We start from the raw sequence: 16048 nt of genomic DNA, 5'->3' as shown, positions 1-16048 counted from the left end.
ATCACATCAACACTTCTGGCTCCCCTATCTTTTCTAAGGTGCATCCTTTACTACCCCAGAAGCTATTTTGCGGAAACAGTGTGAACAACTTGGTAGGGTATACGTAGACCTTCTAACCGCTGTTGGTCTTCGCCACTTCACACGGTTCGAATGGAGTCCTTGTAACGATTATGTACGTCTAAATGGCCAGACGATTCCAGCTCAATACCTCATTCCACTCACCCACGACTTGGCGCATTGTATCGACTGCCGAATTTTCTCGATCGTGGAGTTAGTCAAGGCATATGATCAAATCTTTGTAGCTACCGAATACATTCCCAAAACTCCAAATATCCAATATAGAAAATATAATCCGTAATATGTTTTTATGTAAAATACTACAAGGAAGATCCAATATATATATTTTCAACATTCAATGCAACATATTCTTGCAATCGCACTGGAAATGCCTCGGTCACCTGATTTCCCCTGAAAGCATCCAACCGAACCCAGTCAAAATACAGGCGATTTCGAGCCTCCCGCTTCCAAAACAGTTAAAGGTCTGAAAACGTTCTTGGGCATATTAAAATTGTCTGTCATTTCTTGCCCAAAGCCGCCCACCAGTATTCGATTCTCAACGCTTATATGTCAGGGTCGAAAACCAAAAACCCCCGCCTGATTGCGAGGTCTCCAGAGTATATCCAGCCGCTTGAGGCACCAGCTGGGGAATGCTACAATTCTGTCATTCTCTCAGCAAGATGAACCTTAACCATATTCGGTCATGCTTCAAACAATACCGTCGGTGCTGTCCATTATCAAAAGGTGAACCAAATCTGGAAGCCGTTGAGCTTCTACTTCAACAGCTAAACCCCGCTCAATGGAACTACAACACCTACGAGGGTGAGTTATTAGCTATGTACTTCGCAATTAATTGCTTCCGGAATTTCCTTGTTTTGTTTACAGTGTTCACAGACCGTAATTCACTTACCTTTGCTTCGAAACAGAACCCCACAAAGCGCCTACTCGCCAACTTTGACCCCTGAGCTATATCAGCCAGTTCACTTTCGACATTCAACACGTGTCTGGAAAAGATAACGCATTTGCTGACGCGTTGCATAGAAGGACGACGTAGTTCGACAGAGCTATAGGACCAACTTCAAATACATATTTAGAGAATTTCTTTTCTTCGGCTCAACGTCGAGTATGTTGTGTGAAACCCCAAACAAGCGATCAAGGCTATATATTCCGGCTGACTTCGGTAAAAGAAGAATTTCACGCCGTTCACGATCTAGCACATGCACGCATCAGGAAAATGAATCGTTTAGTCGCCGCAAAGTATATTTGGCTGAACTCCATGATCAAGAGCATTAATTCTTGAAACATATAACGCTAAGCTAGGCGTGTTTTCTCGGTCCACCAAGTCCTTTTGCACAATCGATCTCGATTTAGCTGGTATTGTTTCACAAGCATTGATGGGTTCACGCGGTTGACTGAAGCGATGCCTCTGACATTTCTGGACAATCTTGTGTCGAAGCCCTTCGTCGAGAGCGGATTCCGCGCTTCAACCTATACCGCTGCCAGTTATAACCACCGACCCGGGAATGTAGTCCGAGCCTTCTATTTTTTCGGAGTTAGGCAAGCTCCTTGACTTCAAACGCCACGAGATATTCGGGTACCACCCGTAGTCCGATGCGATGCTTGAAAGGAAGGAACCTGAAGGTTGCAATAATGATCTCTGCTCAAAGAGCCAATGCGGGAGCCACCACCTTCCGGCAAACAAGCGAAAAATGTGGCCCACGTGCTCAGGGATCTAGACTTCTGCACGCATGTCCTGATTAGGACAAATGCCTCTCGGACGCCGATGCAGCCACATTACGAGGTTTCCCTCGAGGCTCAACGTCGGAGGCACACATAGAAAGATCTCATGATCCGGCTAAAGCCTTTCTTCCCTGAACAAACCACAGTCAGAAAAGGAGCACGCGACGCGTCCATTTTGCTAAGCTAATATACACTAACATTTCGATTAGCTAAGCTACACTAAAATATAAAATAGTAACAGTTAATAAGTCGGAATTAAACAAACCTAAACTGGCATGTCAGTATCGTTTAAACCTAATTGTTAGGGAAACTAGAAAGGGTGAGGCAACAGAATTGGCTTTGGAAATCTAAGTTTATAAAATAGTGAAAACAATTAAAATGCCAATCTAAGATATTCAGCAAATTACGGCAGAATAATTCAGAATGTCAAAACATAATTAACACTTTAATCAAGAACAAAGTAAATCTGTGAGGGGCCAGATAAAAGCAGCAGTATCACTCTCAAGACCATTCGACATCAACAACGGTCCACGACAAGGGGATGCTCTATCATGCGTCCCCTTTAATCTGGCCCTCGAAAAAGTAATCCGTGATGCTGAGGTAAACGCCAGAGGTACGATTCTCTTTAAGTCCACCCAACTACTGGCCTATGCTGACGATATCGACATCAAGGGAAGAACCACCCGAGACATACAAACTCCCTTCATTCAGATCGAGCAGGCGGCAATTGGGGTGAGATCTTGGGCTGCACATTAATGAAGGCAAGACAAAATATATGGTGGCAATGTCGGCACCGAAAACCAACCAACCAACAACATCAAACCGCACTGGTCAAACAGGAAGAATAAGGATAGGAGAATATAACTTTGAGATCGTTGATAATGTCTCCTATCTAGGTTTGAAAATCACAACCGATAACAGCTACGATGACGAAATCCTCGCACGGTTATTGTCAGCCAACAGAGCCTATTTCAGCTTATAAAAATTGTTCCGCTCGAAACGTCTCACCATAGGGTCAAAGCTCTTACTGTACAAGACAATGATCGTGCCAATCCTTATGTATTCCTCGGAGACTTGGATTCTTAACAAGAAGAATTGCGAAGTCTTGACCGCGTTTGAGAGAAGAATCCTCCGAAGAATTTTTGGCCCCCTACATGAGGATGGACGATTCCATAGCCTACATAACGACGAAATCTATGAGCGATACCATGACCATCAGGTTGTGGATAAAATCCGGCTCAATAGGTTAAGATGGGCCGCAATCCGTATGGATTAGGACACCCGAAAAGTCTATAAGGGCAATATGTACGGTAGAAAAAGAAGACGGGGCAGACCCTGCCTAAGATGGAGCGATGGCGTAGTTCAGGACGCCAGACAGCTTTTAGGGATATCGAATTGGTGGACGTCGGCGCAAAACCGGGATGTCTGAAGGTCCTTATTAAGGCAGGCCTAGACCGGATACCGGTTGTTGCGCCATTGATGATGATGAAAGTAAATCTCATCGTAAATCGCCTGAATGATGTACTACTAATATTACCATTGAATAAGACCATTATTCTGACTGTTCGGTCGTTTTCTAAGGTTGAAAATAGGGACCAAGAATTCAGAAAAAATATTAGCAGTAAAGCCGACTCTCTCAGTCTGCTTAGGAAAACCCAGTGAGTGGTCATTGACCCGGAAGAAGATCAATATGCTTAGATTCGCAAGGCATTTCATACGCTCTCCGAAATAATGGACACTGGTGAACTAATGAATATCTAAGGCTGCTATATCTCAATTTTGCACAATGGTTTTACTTCTATCTCTCTGCATGGCAGGATTATGGCTGACGTCTGGAGATGCACCGTCTGCATAATATCTGACTTGGTGTTGAATTTTGCATATTACACCAATTTGTAGAGGAAGGACGTTGACAGAACAATGAAACGCTGCACGAAAGCCCTTCAATATATGCATATATGTTTACTGATGGGCAAAAAGGTCATCCGGATTGACTACGGTCAGTCACGTAAAACAAAATCAAACGGAGTTAAAAAAATTTATTGAACGCAGTTGACACTCTTAGAACTTAGCACATGGAAATAGCAAGTTTAATTAGCAGGACAACGCATTGAGTAGCAAACATGGAGTCCCTTTAACAGGATGATTTTGTACAAGATGATCCTGACACCTATCTGAACCTGGGTGACTGGACTTTGGGGTGATTGTAGTATTGAAATACCAGCACCATCCCCAGGGAGTAAATTGTACTTCATTCAAATAACGTTCTTTATAGGATGATATAGTTCCCAGAGACCCCAATGGCTTCAATATTGTTTTTCTACACATTGTCCACCAAATTATAGCCCGAAATTTATAGACCCAATTAATATCCTGAACAGATACACACATATATACATTCAAAAGCGCACCTCAAATTTATTTGTTATTTCTATCTTTATCAAATCAAATTAAAGCGGAAGATGCTTTTTTTCCAGAAAACAAAGTGCACGCCTCGAAAAATCATCCTCGTTTAATTTTACACAATACGGTGATGGTTCAAGCCTAAGGAGATAATCAATCATTAGATGTGTGTACCTTCTTTGTTCATCTTAATCAACGTTGACCTCAGCTTCCGGTTTTCATCAGCAAAACTTGTGCTCGCGGTTAATGCACGAGGTCTGGATACTTTAGATTTGTACCCGTGAAAGCAGTAGCGCAGACCATCAGACAATTGGTCGCACTTGATTGACCAAGTAAATTACCTTCTGTAGATGGTTTAATGTATTGGGGGTTATGCAACGGAGCCCTTGGGCTTGAGGATTTTCCAGCTTTGAGAAAAGGTTGGCTTTTCGTACATTTGTCTATTATTGGGTTAGATAGTTCTATTAGAAGCCGTGCAGTTTAATGGAATTAGCTCCCCCTGTCTCCATCAACATCAAATTCTGCAAAATTCGCAACTTTTATCTTAAAGTATTTCATGCTTTTCGAAATGAAGTTTTTTCCAAAAAAGATACTTGAAAAAACTCTGCTTTCTCCGACATAGAAAACAAAACTTTGATTAAAAACTATTTGATATTCTAAGCTATCGGCCACGTACACCAGTTCGCCCGGTCACAGATTCTTCTATTATCACTTCTTGGCCTGTTGTTACAGACCACATGGTTCAGTCCTTAATATTTAATATCTTTCGGATCGTCTACACAATCCAGTTCATATGAGGTAACACATGTCCCTTTGGTGGTCAGAACAAAATTCCACTCGTGATTTATGACTTGTCCTTAGAACCACTTTGCTCCACAGATTTTCAGATTTCTTTCCATTTTTCTCGTTGCTACCAATGTTGGGGGTGCTAAGTATTTTGGAGTCGATAGAAAGATGGGAAAACTTCCGACATCCATGGAAACGTGCAAAATATATAGCGAGGAGTGAATTTTTCCATACGTGGACGTCTCTCGAAGGCACGTTCGTGGTCACGTTTGATAAGGCTATTTTTCATATCTTTTATTTGGGCGTAAATGCATTATAAATAGATAGCATTTGAGGAGTAGGTTGTTTCAGTTGGTATTGGGGTGAATTTTGTGGTGTAGGAATTTTCAGGATTGTTGGCGTATCTTGATTCTCATCATCGCTGTCATGTTAGAAGTCAACTTCAATGTGAAGATTGATATCTTTTACGAGAGAACGAATGAAAGGCGTCGTTTTACTGAGTGTACCACTGATCTGTTTTACAAAAGTTTCTCTGCATGCGAGTATGTAATGATATATGTGATATACATACCGAAGTAGGTGCTCAAAAAAGCCAGAAACCTGCCAGCATGTGGCACACGTGAGGATGATTATAAAAATTAACTGATGGTATTTCAAATAAAATTTTGCATTGGGTCCTGAAAAATGCATTTTAAAGAAAAGCTTGAAATGTATCTCAACAAAAAGAAGGGGAATGAAAGGTAATCAATCAAGTTTATTATCTCAAATTTCATCCTCGATCTCTCCTCTTATCTTTTTGATGAAGTGACCCTGACCATTTCTAAATAGTAAATTTGCCACCGGAAGAGAGGGGCGAAGTACTGATCTGCTTTCTAATTCTCTTTCTTGTAATTTTAACAGAATTTGCAATCAAGCTTTGAAATGCATTACGAATTAGAATAACAATGGTTCTGAAGGAAAAGTCATAACTCTTCAAGATGATAATATGTTTTTATAGCGGAAATTCTTCGAAGAAGAGAATCATTAAAGGCACCATAAAACTTGAGCTTAAAATCAGCGTTGAAGGATGCGATTTTTTCCCAAATGACAATATTCATTCTACTCGTTTCTCAGAATAACACCGACATAGAAATGTTTTCTTATTATTATTTTTTTTTTTTGTAAAATGAAATGATCGTACAACAACAGAAAAGGGGAAGAAACGGAGAAGAACTACAACGCCCGCTCTGCTCATTAAAGCAAAGCAAAGGTTGCGGAATAGAAGCTTTTTTCATGCAGAAAACGAAGGTCAGTGGAATTTTTAAGAGTGAAGACTGGAGAAAGAGTATGTTCTGTGTGACTGCCAAAGCGATACTAGGAGAGAGGCTTTGATTTCCAGCCTAGGGCCTATGTGTGTTTTGGAAACCCCAAGAAAAGAAAAACCGAAAAAACCGAAGAGTGCGAGTGCATTTGACAGTAAGGCAGCCGCTGACGCAGGCAGGTAGCTGGCGATTGGTGAGTTTGGGGTGGTGTCCGGTCTTCAGTAGGATATTGGAAAGCCCTATGATGAGGCTTACTCATCAGGTACTGCTGCCATCTGAGTTCCCAGACGTCGTCCGCCTCTGAGTAAAAGGAGATGGGTTTGTCTGGATTCGGTATATAGGGATAACGTTTTCAGCGTTTACCATGAAGTCAGATGTCACACTTTCGCCGCGGATTTCATGCTCTAGAAGACTTGAACTTGGACACAGAGGGGATGATCCTTGCTGGGTGAGATTCTAATGCATAATGGGGCTTGCCTCGTTCAAACTTTACAGCGAAACGAATCGAAAAATGGTATGGAGGATGGAGTTCAAAATTTTAAACACTGGATCCATTTTTCGGTGCTTAGTCGTCTGTAATGGATGCATTCCCGACGTATTTTTTTTGTCGGAATTACTCGTATCGGGAGTCAAAGCGTAGCTAATTGAGAAAGATTTCTCGGCTAGTGGCCATCGAAAGACTACGCTCGAAATGGCCGATGATATCCCTCGGCATACACCAGCATCGGCACTCTCTCTGCGGGTAGAATGTCATGAAAGTGAACATTGGAAGATTCGTCGCAGTTCTTAGAAAATGCGGAGCTGCATTAGAGGATACTTTGTGGGGAAAGACGCTGCATTAGAACATAAACATGAAAAAAAAAAATGAACCTAGGAATTCTATGCTACAATTCTTCAATGCATTGGTAAACGACGAGAAATTGCCGAGCCGCAAAAGGACTGTCGTCGTGTTGCAGCGATCAAGAGGAAGCATGCACCAGAATGGCGGAATACATATCAAATAAAAGGTGACTCCGCGGCGCAATGAATATAAATAAGGCAAAAGCTAACCGACGAAGCGGAAAAATCGGGGCTCTGTGGGAACCCTGTTCGTTCAATGTCGAACAGATGGATTTCGTATAAAAACTAAGAAGACGCTAGGATCTCATTGTATCCCGACAGAGCTTCACAGACTGGTATTCCCCATAGGTCAAATCCGTGCGTCCGTGCATTCAACGTTTGCCAGAAGGAAGATATCTTTCCTTATTGCTGCAAGGTGACGAGGCCCGCGCTACTGAAAAATTGGAAAGGACCCGGAGCTGCCGTATGCGTACCAACCACTATGTATCCTTCGCGCAACCGTGGAGGTGCTTATCTTCTGTCATGTGTCAGGTAATAAAGATATCATTCTATGAAAGCAACTAGGGGTGGTCGTTTATGCAAATCGATGAAAGCCCCAATTATTATGCTTAGTGTCGAAATGTCAACGATCAGAAAAAGGACATACAAGGAAATGCAAAGCACGTGACAAAATGGAGACCATTTTTTCAGATGGCCGAAAAAAACATATTTACGGCGGAAATCTATTTTCATTCAACTGAGAGCGAACAAACAAACCACCATCTGTAAAATAGTGCATGAACTACCTTTTTGATGGTATCACTGATGGTTTCTAACTTTTCGAGAACTATTTCTATCAATTACTCTAGGATAATGTTGCCTTCCCTTCATGTGGGACTTATCCACTGTACCTATAACCTTCTAATGAGCACCCTCGTTCAGGTATTGCGGCCATACGATGTAGTTAATCGTTCGGCGTTGTTTAAGCCACAATGTTTGAATGACGCATTGATGATACAGCAGCACAGAGAGAGCATTGGAGCAGAACAGTCTCAACATGATGAGAAATGATGAAAATGTGTCTCAACACAAAGATACAAATTTTCCACGTCCTCGATGTTATGCCCATCAAAATAGATACACAGTGGTTTGCCGGTATTTACCTTTATACCGAGTCTCTTTCTCCAAATCCAGGGCCATTTGGTCAAGGTTGATTAGAGGGAGTCTCTTGGACCTCCTTCCACACCATTCTATATATACTCCATGTCGAAGCTACCGAAAGTCTTCCCTAAAACAATAGAAAGTACACACTTTGGAGTGATTCGCATGGTTTACTGCAAGAAAACCAAGACCTTAAGCCGGGAACCATTCGAGTTATTACATTCCATCCATCGCACCTCTTCCAGAGAAAAATCTTCAGATTCGCATGATTCTTAGATAATTGACAGCATTATCAATTCACATATATAAGAAAACACGGGAAGTCTTATTCTAGATTACGTAAAAGGAGAACTTTGGACCAATAAAACTTTTTCTATTTGAACTCGACAAGCCCGTTGTCGGTATCCGTTTCGGAAATGGAGTTCTTTATTGGCGCTTTTCGTAGAACTACAATAGGGTTCGCATCTATGGCTTTGGCAGCGAGTAAGACCAGTGTTATTGGAAAGGATTGCATCAGAAAGAGAAATCTCAATGAAATCGGTCTTTTCCATTAGAACACAGCACGAAAGCGCCTTAATTTTCAACCGCTTTGATGAGAATTTCTTCGAGGGTAGGTGAAATGTCGCTTTGGTGAGAATTTCTTTTAGTGTTGGTGAAATGTCATAGTAACAATTTAACATTTTGTAACTTGGGCCAAAATTAAAGTTTAATAACCAAATTTCCAGGTTACCTAAGAGCAACTCCAGCAGATAGTCCTAGCGAAAAGTTCCGATAACCCCGTCTAAGTTCACAATCACGAATGCCGAATTGAAGAGAAGTAACAGGTTAGACGTTGGATGTTCCGCAATGAAGGAAAGCGAAGAAGGTCATCCATTCACTTCTTGGAGAGAAACAGGACATAGGTCTCAGACGCTGAAGGGTAAAGTTTATGAGTCCCAGGAAGGATTAATCCACAGATGTGAAAGATCTCAGCTTGATGCTTAAACCGAATTATAGGAGCCACTTTTTCCTAGAAAAATGGAAATTCACCAGGAAGCTGTAGGACGTCTTCTTTTTGGTGAAAAATGATTAAAGATCCCTCCCCCGCCCAAAAACAAATCAAATTGGAATATCTTCAGTGAGTTTTTCAACAACGGATTCAGTTTCAGCAGCTAGGGTAACAATATATTATACAAAGCCACTGAATGAGGTAAGGAAATTACAGGTAAAACACCATATATTAGAACCTTCCCCATATTCTTTAATGGGAGAAACGGAAGAAACGAGAGTTATAGATGTGACTGCAATGGGTTTTCTGTCCGTTTGTGGGATGAGATCTATGGTGATCAGACACCGCAAACCCGAAAGGGCTCTAGGCCGAAAAGGAAGAGAATGGAAAGCGACTAAGAGGCCGATCGAATTGGTGTGGTGCCAAAAGCTGCAATGTAGAACGCGAATGCGATAAAAATGGCTATAAACTACTCTATTTTGGCAGTCCACATATCCGATTCGGTGTTGGCATTGCCATCTCAGAGGATTGCGGCTGATGAAGCTCACCATTATATCAGCTGATCGCAGTAAAGATGCCTTTTGGCAACTTTTCGACCTGCAATATGCCTGCTGATGACTATGTGTATATCACCATTGCCGGTGACTTTAATGGTCATGTGGGTGGAAAGGCAGACGATAACAGGTTCCCTGGGAGAAAGGTGTTTGGAGCGCGCAATGAGGGTTACGAGCTTATAATCGATTTTACGGACACCCATGACCTTGTACCTTGTACGAATACATGGTTCATCAAACGATTGTCGCATTTTGCTACATTTTATAGTGAGAACAGTAAAATTCAAATGGACTTTATTCTCAAAAGACGCCAAAATTTTACTACCGTCACAGATTGCAAAGTCGGTCTCTATGAAAACATCACACCTCAACATCGGCCGTTGATTCTCGTCCTGCGAATTAAGCCACTGATAAAACAGTGTGAGGAATGCATTGGGCCACCGCACATAAAATGATTTCGTGAGAAGAAAGAAGAAATCATCTCACTTACACGATTAGCAACCATTACGGATGTGGAAGAATCGTGGAACCAAATAAAAGAAACGATCCACAAAACGGCACCTGTAACCCTCGGGATCATCAGCCAGATAAGCGGTACATCAACCGAGATACTTGGCTATGGTATGATGATGTTTAAATGAAGGTCCGTGAAAAAAAAATGCCTCTACCACAAGTTTCTCGACGACAAAACGTTCGACAGTTGCAAATTTATAAAAATGCCAACCGAGAAGCAAAGAAAGCAATCGCTGTCGTCCGAGTGGTCCATTACAAAAGTCTTTACGATAAACTGGACACTCGGGATGGCGAGGTAGATTTGTATCGACTTGACAAAAGCCGAAACGAACTCACACATGATATCGAGTACTTCTATTGCGTTAATGACAGGAACAGTACCTTGTTTACCGACCGTCGCGACCAATAAATGGCGTGAATAATTCCAACAGATTTCAGCGGAAGAATTTGCTCTCTCTCCACTTCCACAATCATTGCCGACATTTGGAGCAGTTTCACCTGTCAGCGCAAGTCGAGGAACTGAAGACGTATCTGAACTCTGGAAAGCGAAGAGCTGGAATCCAACACTGTGGCCCAGTGAATTCTTTAATCGGGTTATTTAGGAAGGTAGAATACCGTCTCACTGATAAAAAACTACCACAGTTAAAATATGGAAAAAGAAAGGTATTCCAGCAGAATGTTCCATCCAATTTGGTTACTTTCCGATATTCTTGACAACCGCATTCGCGAAATCGTTGAAATAACCGTGAATCAAGCCGGATTTGTCAAGAACTGCGGAACTACTGATGCAAAACCCGCTGCGCGGTTACCCATGGAGAAACACCATGAGAAGCATCGCCACATGAACTCATCCAGTATGCTCAACGACAACACCTAGTGCTAGGAGAACTTGTGCGCTGGGTTCAATTACTCTACCGCGCTTCGAAAAGTGAAATTCGAATTGTGGCGGGTGTATCAAAACCGCTTCATGTATCTGTTGGTGTTCATGAAGGAAGCACCTTCACACCACTCCTCTTTGTTTTTGTTATGGACACCGTCACACGGGAAATACAATGTCCGGCGTCCTATACACCTCTTCATGCAGATGATGTTTTCCTAACGTCTAATAGCAAAAATGATCTCGAGCAACTTGTCCAAAAATGAAACGATCATCTCATGCAACAGGGTCTCAGATTGAATCTGAATGGAACTGAGTCTTTGACGATCGATTCCCATGAAGCAAGCACAATCACTGTCAATGGCAGTGACCTGCCCAAAACTGACCGATTTATATATGTCGGGCCAATATCGTCCGTCTTGTCGCTCTTTATGGTTTTTGAATGTTAGCCGACTATAAAGGACAATGAACGGCGTCTTGCAGTAATGGAGACAAACATGTTGCGTTGGACGTGATACGTTTTGATCACATCCGAAATGAGGATATTCGCAATCGATATGGAGTTGCACCGATCGTAGAACAATTGCGAGAGAGGTTTCTCCGATGGTATACGCGCTAACGAGAGTTTACTTGTCAAGGTTGGTCTGAACATCGAAGTCGATGGTAAACGATCAAAAGGCCGGCCAAAACAAGGTTGGCTTGATACGCTGGTTGGGGATTTAAAAGCCTTGCGACTACATCCAGATCAGGCATTTGATAGAGCCAAATGGCGAAACCGATCACGACGAGTCGACCCTACTTGTGAACGGGACAAAGTTGAATAAAAAGAAGACTCATGCGTGTATTATCAGTTCTCACAAATTTCTCTAGAAATACGAGCAACGTATTAGCTAAAATTCATAAGGAGATATTTCAATATTCAATACTGGGCATTTTCAAAATTTTGTTTACCAATCTCTCGAAATCAAGAGACTAACTATCTACATGGAAAAACGAAATTAATAACATAAATTATGTAAAATTGAGAAAGTTATTCGACATTATTTTTCAGGCTCTATTTCAAATCAAGCCTTATTTGTTTAATATAATCATCGACTGTAAAATAAACCCTTCCACATGAATCCTTAAGGAAGACATTAAGATTCTATCAAAGTGCATCTACAGTTGTGCATGGCTGTGTATCTGCAAATGAATATGCGATTCAAATCCAATCACTATTATCATTGCATACAGAATGATTTACACTCAAATCCCATCCATATTGGAGTCCTGTCTGGCTTGTCTGGTTACAAAGCTTCATATGTATGTATTCAGCGAAGCTGTTTTTGCCCGCTGGCTGCAGTAAACTTCGTAAATTGAATAATTGGCTTTGGAATCTAAAGAATTTACTTCCATTCTCGAAGAAATTTCTGTAATATGAGTAGATTGGTTTTTGCCAAACTCTGGGCAACTGCTCCATTCGAATACCATATTACGCTCATCACATACTCGTACATATCCCGCTAACTATGTTTGTATGTAACTGAGGGAAATCTTGATAAAAACTGTATTACCAATAAATGGAATAAATAGATAGGCGCATCACATCTTGTGTTTCATTTCATATTGGACGCAAGATATACATTTCAACGGGGTAAATTGCTATTCACAGCCATCCCTAAGCTGTTTATGTTCTCTCAAATGGAGCCAAATGAATCACAAAATTTTAAGTTTCAGTGTTGTCCTATATTTAAGGATTATTGCTTGCGATGAGTTTTTGCAACATCAACATTTCGATATATCATTGGATTTTTCATAGACATTCCAACTTGTTAAGAATCAATGCAGAGATACACATTGTTCTTCGCTTCGACTCCTTTATTGTCAAAGTTTAGATACAAATAACTTTAATTAGAAAATTTAAGACTCTAGATTGTCCAATCACCATATTGCTGGCAACCCGAGAGCATAATCTCCAAAGGATGCAACTACGATTTGTGGATGCTACTGCAGCGCAATCACATAAATCAATGGAGACAATTGGACTCGAATGAAAATGGCGATAGTGAGGATGAAATTGGACGAAAAGAAAATGCCAAAAAGGATACTGGGTGGAGAAAAGAGTTGAAGGGAATAGCAACGCAAGGAAGATAAGGAGCTGCTGGATGCATTTACTAAGAAGCATAATGCAATCCGTAGATCGTAATACATACAAGCAAAACACGCCTTCTTTTAACCAAATACATTACCAAATTGGGACCAGACGAAAGAATTTTTACAAATCTCGATTTCTCTCTGCTGGAGCTACAGTGGTTCATTCGCGACATTCATTTATGGTAGATGTCAAACGAATTCCTTACCAGGAGAAGTCATAAATCTCACAGATTAAGATCCAGTACGTGGTATGGTAAACGTAGAAGTAAAAGAGACCAATTACACGTTCATTTAATCACCCACGCAAGGTAAATACTATAAATCTTAGTCTGATAGCTTAAATGGCGCTTAATACCATGGACCCATTATCTATGCTCCGGTGCTCGATGCTTTCAATATATGGGGAATTCAGATCAACGAGAAAATAAGAAATCATTGGAGTGCTTGGAACACTAACTGTCTTACAGCAATAACTTATCATCGTATTCAGTTGCCCGCAAATGGCCCCTTGACAGTTTCTAACTCTGATCATACTACCGAAGTCGACTATGCGCATGTTGGATTATATGTTCGTTTTTCAGCTCTGTTACTTTCTATGGTAAAAGCATAAAATCTGAATAAAACAAAACGAAACGGAGACTTTATTTCGCAGTTTATGATATTTTTTAAAGAGGTAAGCACTGGGTGGACAGTTTGGTACTGAATGGGATGAAGTAAAGTTTCATATTAGGGACATCTTATCATTGCTAAATTATTCTTTCCAAGCCAGAAAAGGGTCTACTTGCCTATTCAGCAAATCTGCTTTGACAAAACAAACTTCGAGGTTGCAAATTCCTGCCCTTCTTCACCTCCGAGGAGCCCAATGATCACTGCGGTGCATCGTTCTCTTGCTACAAACTCCTAAAACCATGGCTATTGTTATGAGAACAGAGCCAGTCCGTAGCATTCACGGAGAAAAGCAGCTCTCTCACCTTGCAGCTAGAAATCTCTCTGAGGTTCCCAAAGAATGGTTTACCTAGTGTTCCTTGCCTGACTTTAACTAGAGCTATGCAATCACAAAAGAAGTGTCTAAGGGTTTCTAACTCCTCTCCGTAGCATCGCCTATGCGGATGCTAGGGTGTGCCGACTCTACCGCCATCTAAGGTCCGTGGTTGCTAAGTAATGCGAGGAGATTCCACCCTAAAAGTAACCAGCGAGACACAGACGGTACCAGCGAAGGACTGCCAAAAACAGAGCCTCGCTTGGCCAGTCTGCTCATTACCCTCTATGTTCCAATGAGGGGGAACTCAAGGTTACCTTGAGCGTGCCAGCCAGATTGTACAGCGTGTCTCTGCTTTTCCCCACCAGCCTGGAGGATGTCGTCACTGAGTACAAAGCATTAATAGCCGCTTGGCTCGGTCAGAATGTTGCGCTTAGCGCTCAGACCATGCTCCAGTCACCAATAGGTTTTTCAGTATTCCGCTTGGAATACACTGGGGAAACCTGGGAGACTGCACGCCTCGGATACACTGTGTGTCAGGAACCAGAATTTGGGTGCTTCAGATATGAGTGATGTTTTTAAGTGAGGAATCGTCAGTAACGAAAGCTTCCTTTTTTCTTTAAAAATCAGTGCATCTATTCAGTTGAGTAATACTCTCTGACAATTTCTCCTATCTAGGGTCGAAAATCACAACCGATAACAGCTACGATGATGAAATCCGCGCACGGTTGTTGTCAGCCAACAGAGCCTATTTCAGCTTACAAAAACTGTTCTGCTCGAAACGTCTCACCATAGGGTCAAAGCTCTTACTGTACAAGACAGTGATCTTGCCAGTCCTCATGTATTCCTCGGAAACTTGGGTTCTTAGCAAGAAAAATTGCGAACTCTTGGCCGCGTTCGAGAGAAGAATCCACCGAAGAATTTTTGGCCCCCTACATGAAGATGGACGATTCCGTAGCCTACACAATGACGAAATCTATGAGCGATACCATGACTGTCAGGTTGTGGATAAAATCCGGCTCAATAGGTTACTGTGGACAGGTCTCTTAATCCGTATGGGTGAGGATGATCCATCCGGAAAGTCTATAAGGGCAATATCTATGGTTGAAAAAGAAGACGAGGCAGACCCTGCCTAAGATGGAGCGATGGCGTAGGTGAGGATGCCAGACAGCTTTTAGGGATATCGAATTGGTGGACCTCGGCGCAAAACCGGAATGTCTGGAGTTCCTTATTAACGCAGGCCTAGACCGGATACCGGTTATTGCGCTGTTGATGATGATGAATACTCTAGAGCAACTGATCAATGTTAACGGTTAGCATGAGAACTATTGTAAAGTGTGATACTAAAGTTCTAGAATGCTTTAAAGTAGGGAATCGAATTGTCAGCTCCTCGTGATCCTGGTGACGACAGTAACAAACTTCGGACGTTATCTACTCAAATACAAGCAAAGAAGCGTGTGACACTGCTCTACCCCTCAAGACAAGAAACAGAGACACTGATTCAGCAACAGAACTTGGAAGTCTCTATTGGAGTAAATGGTACGCATCCGCGCACAATTTCAATATGCATCGTCACAATTCTGGCGATCTAAGAAGCGAACCACTATCACTGTTTTCATTAGCGCAAAAAATAATTAAAGTAAGGAATATTGAGTCGCCACCATTGCAGCAACACAGTTATATTCAATATCATGGACGGGCTGCCGCATAAGGTCGCCACTGTGGCGAATGGGGCTT

General features: G+C 41.8%; 1 pseudogene; it reads left to right on the top strand.

The window, feature by feature from the left end:
* Positions 1-737: 737 nt before the first annotated feature.
* The window catches only part of LOC119659007, a 46644-nt pseudogene continuing 31333 nt past the window's right edge, over positions 738-16048 (top strand).

Source organism: Hermetia illucens, chromosome 6, assembly GCF_905115235.1.
Source record: "Hermetia illucens chromosome 6, iHerIll2.2.curated.20191125, whole genome shotgun sequence".
Classification (NCBI taxonomy): Eukaryota; Metazoa; Arthropoda; class Insecta; order Diptera; family Stratiomyidae; genus Hermetia; species Hermetia illucens.
Note: the sequence above shows the minus strand (reverse complement) of the source record. Positions and strands in the feature narration are given on the sequence as shown.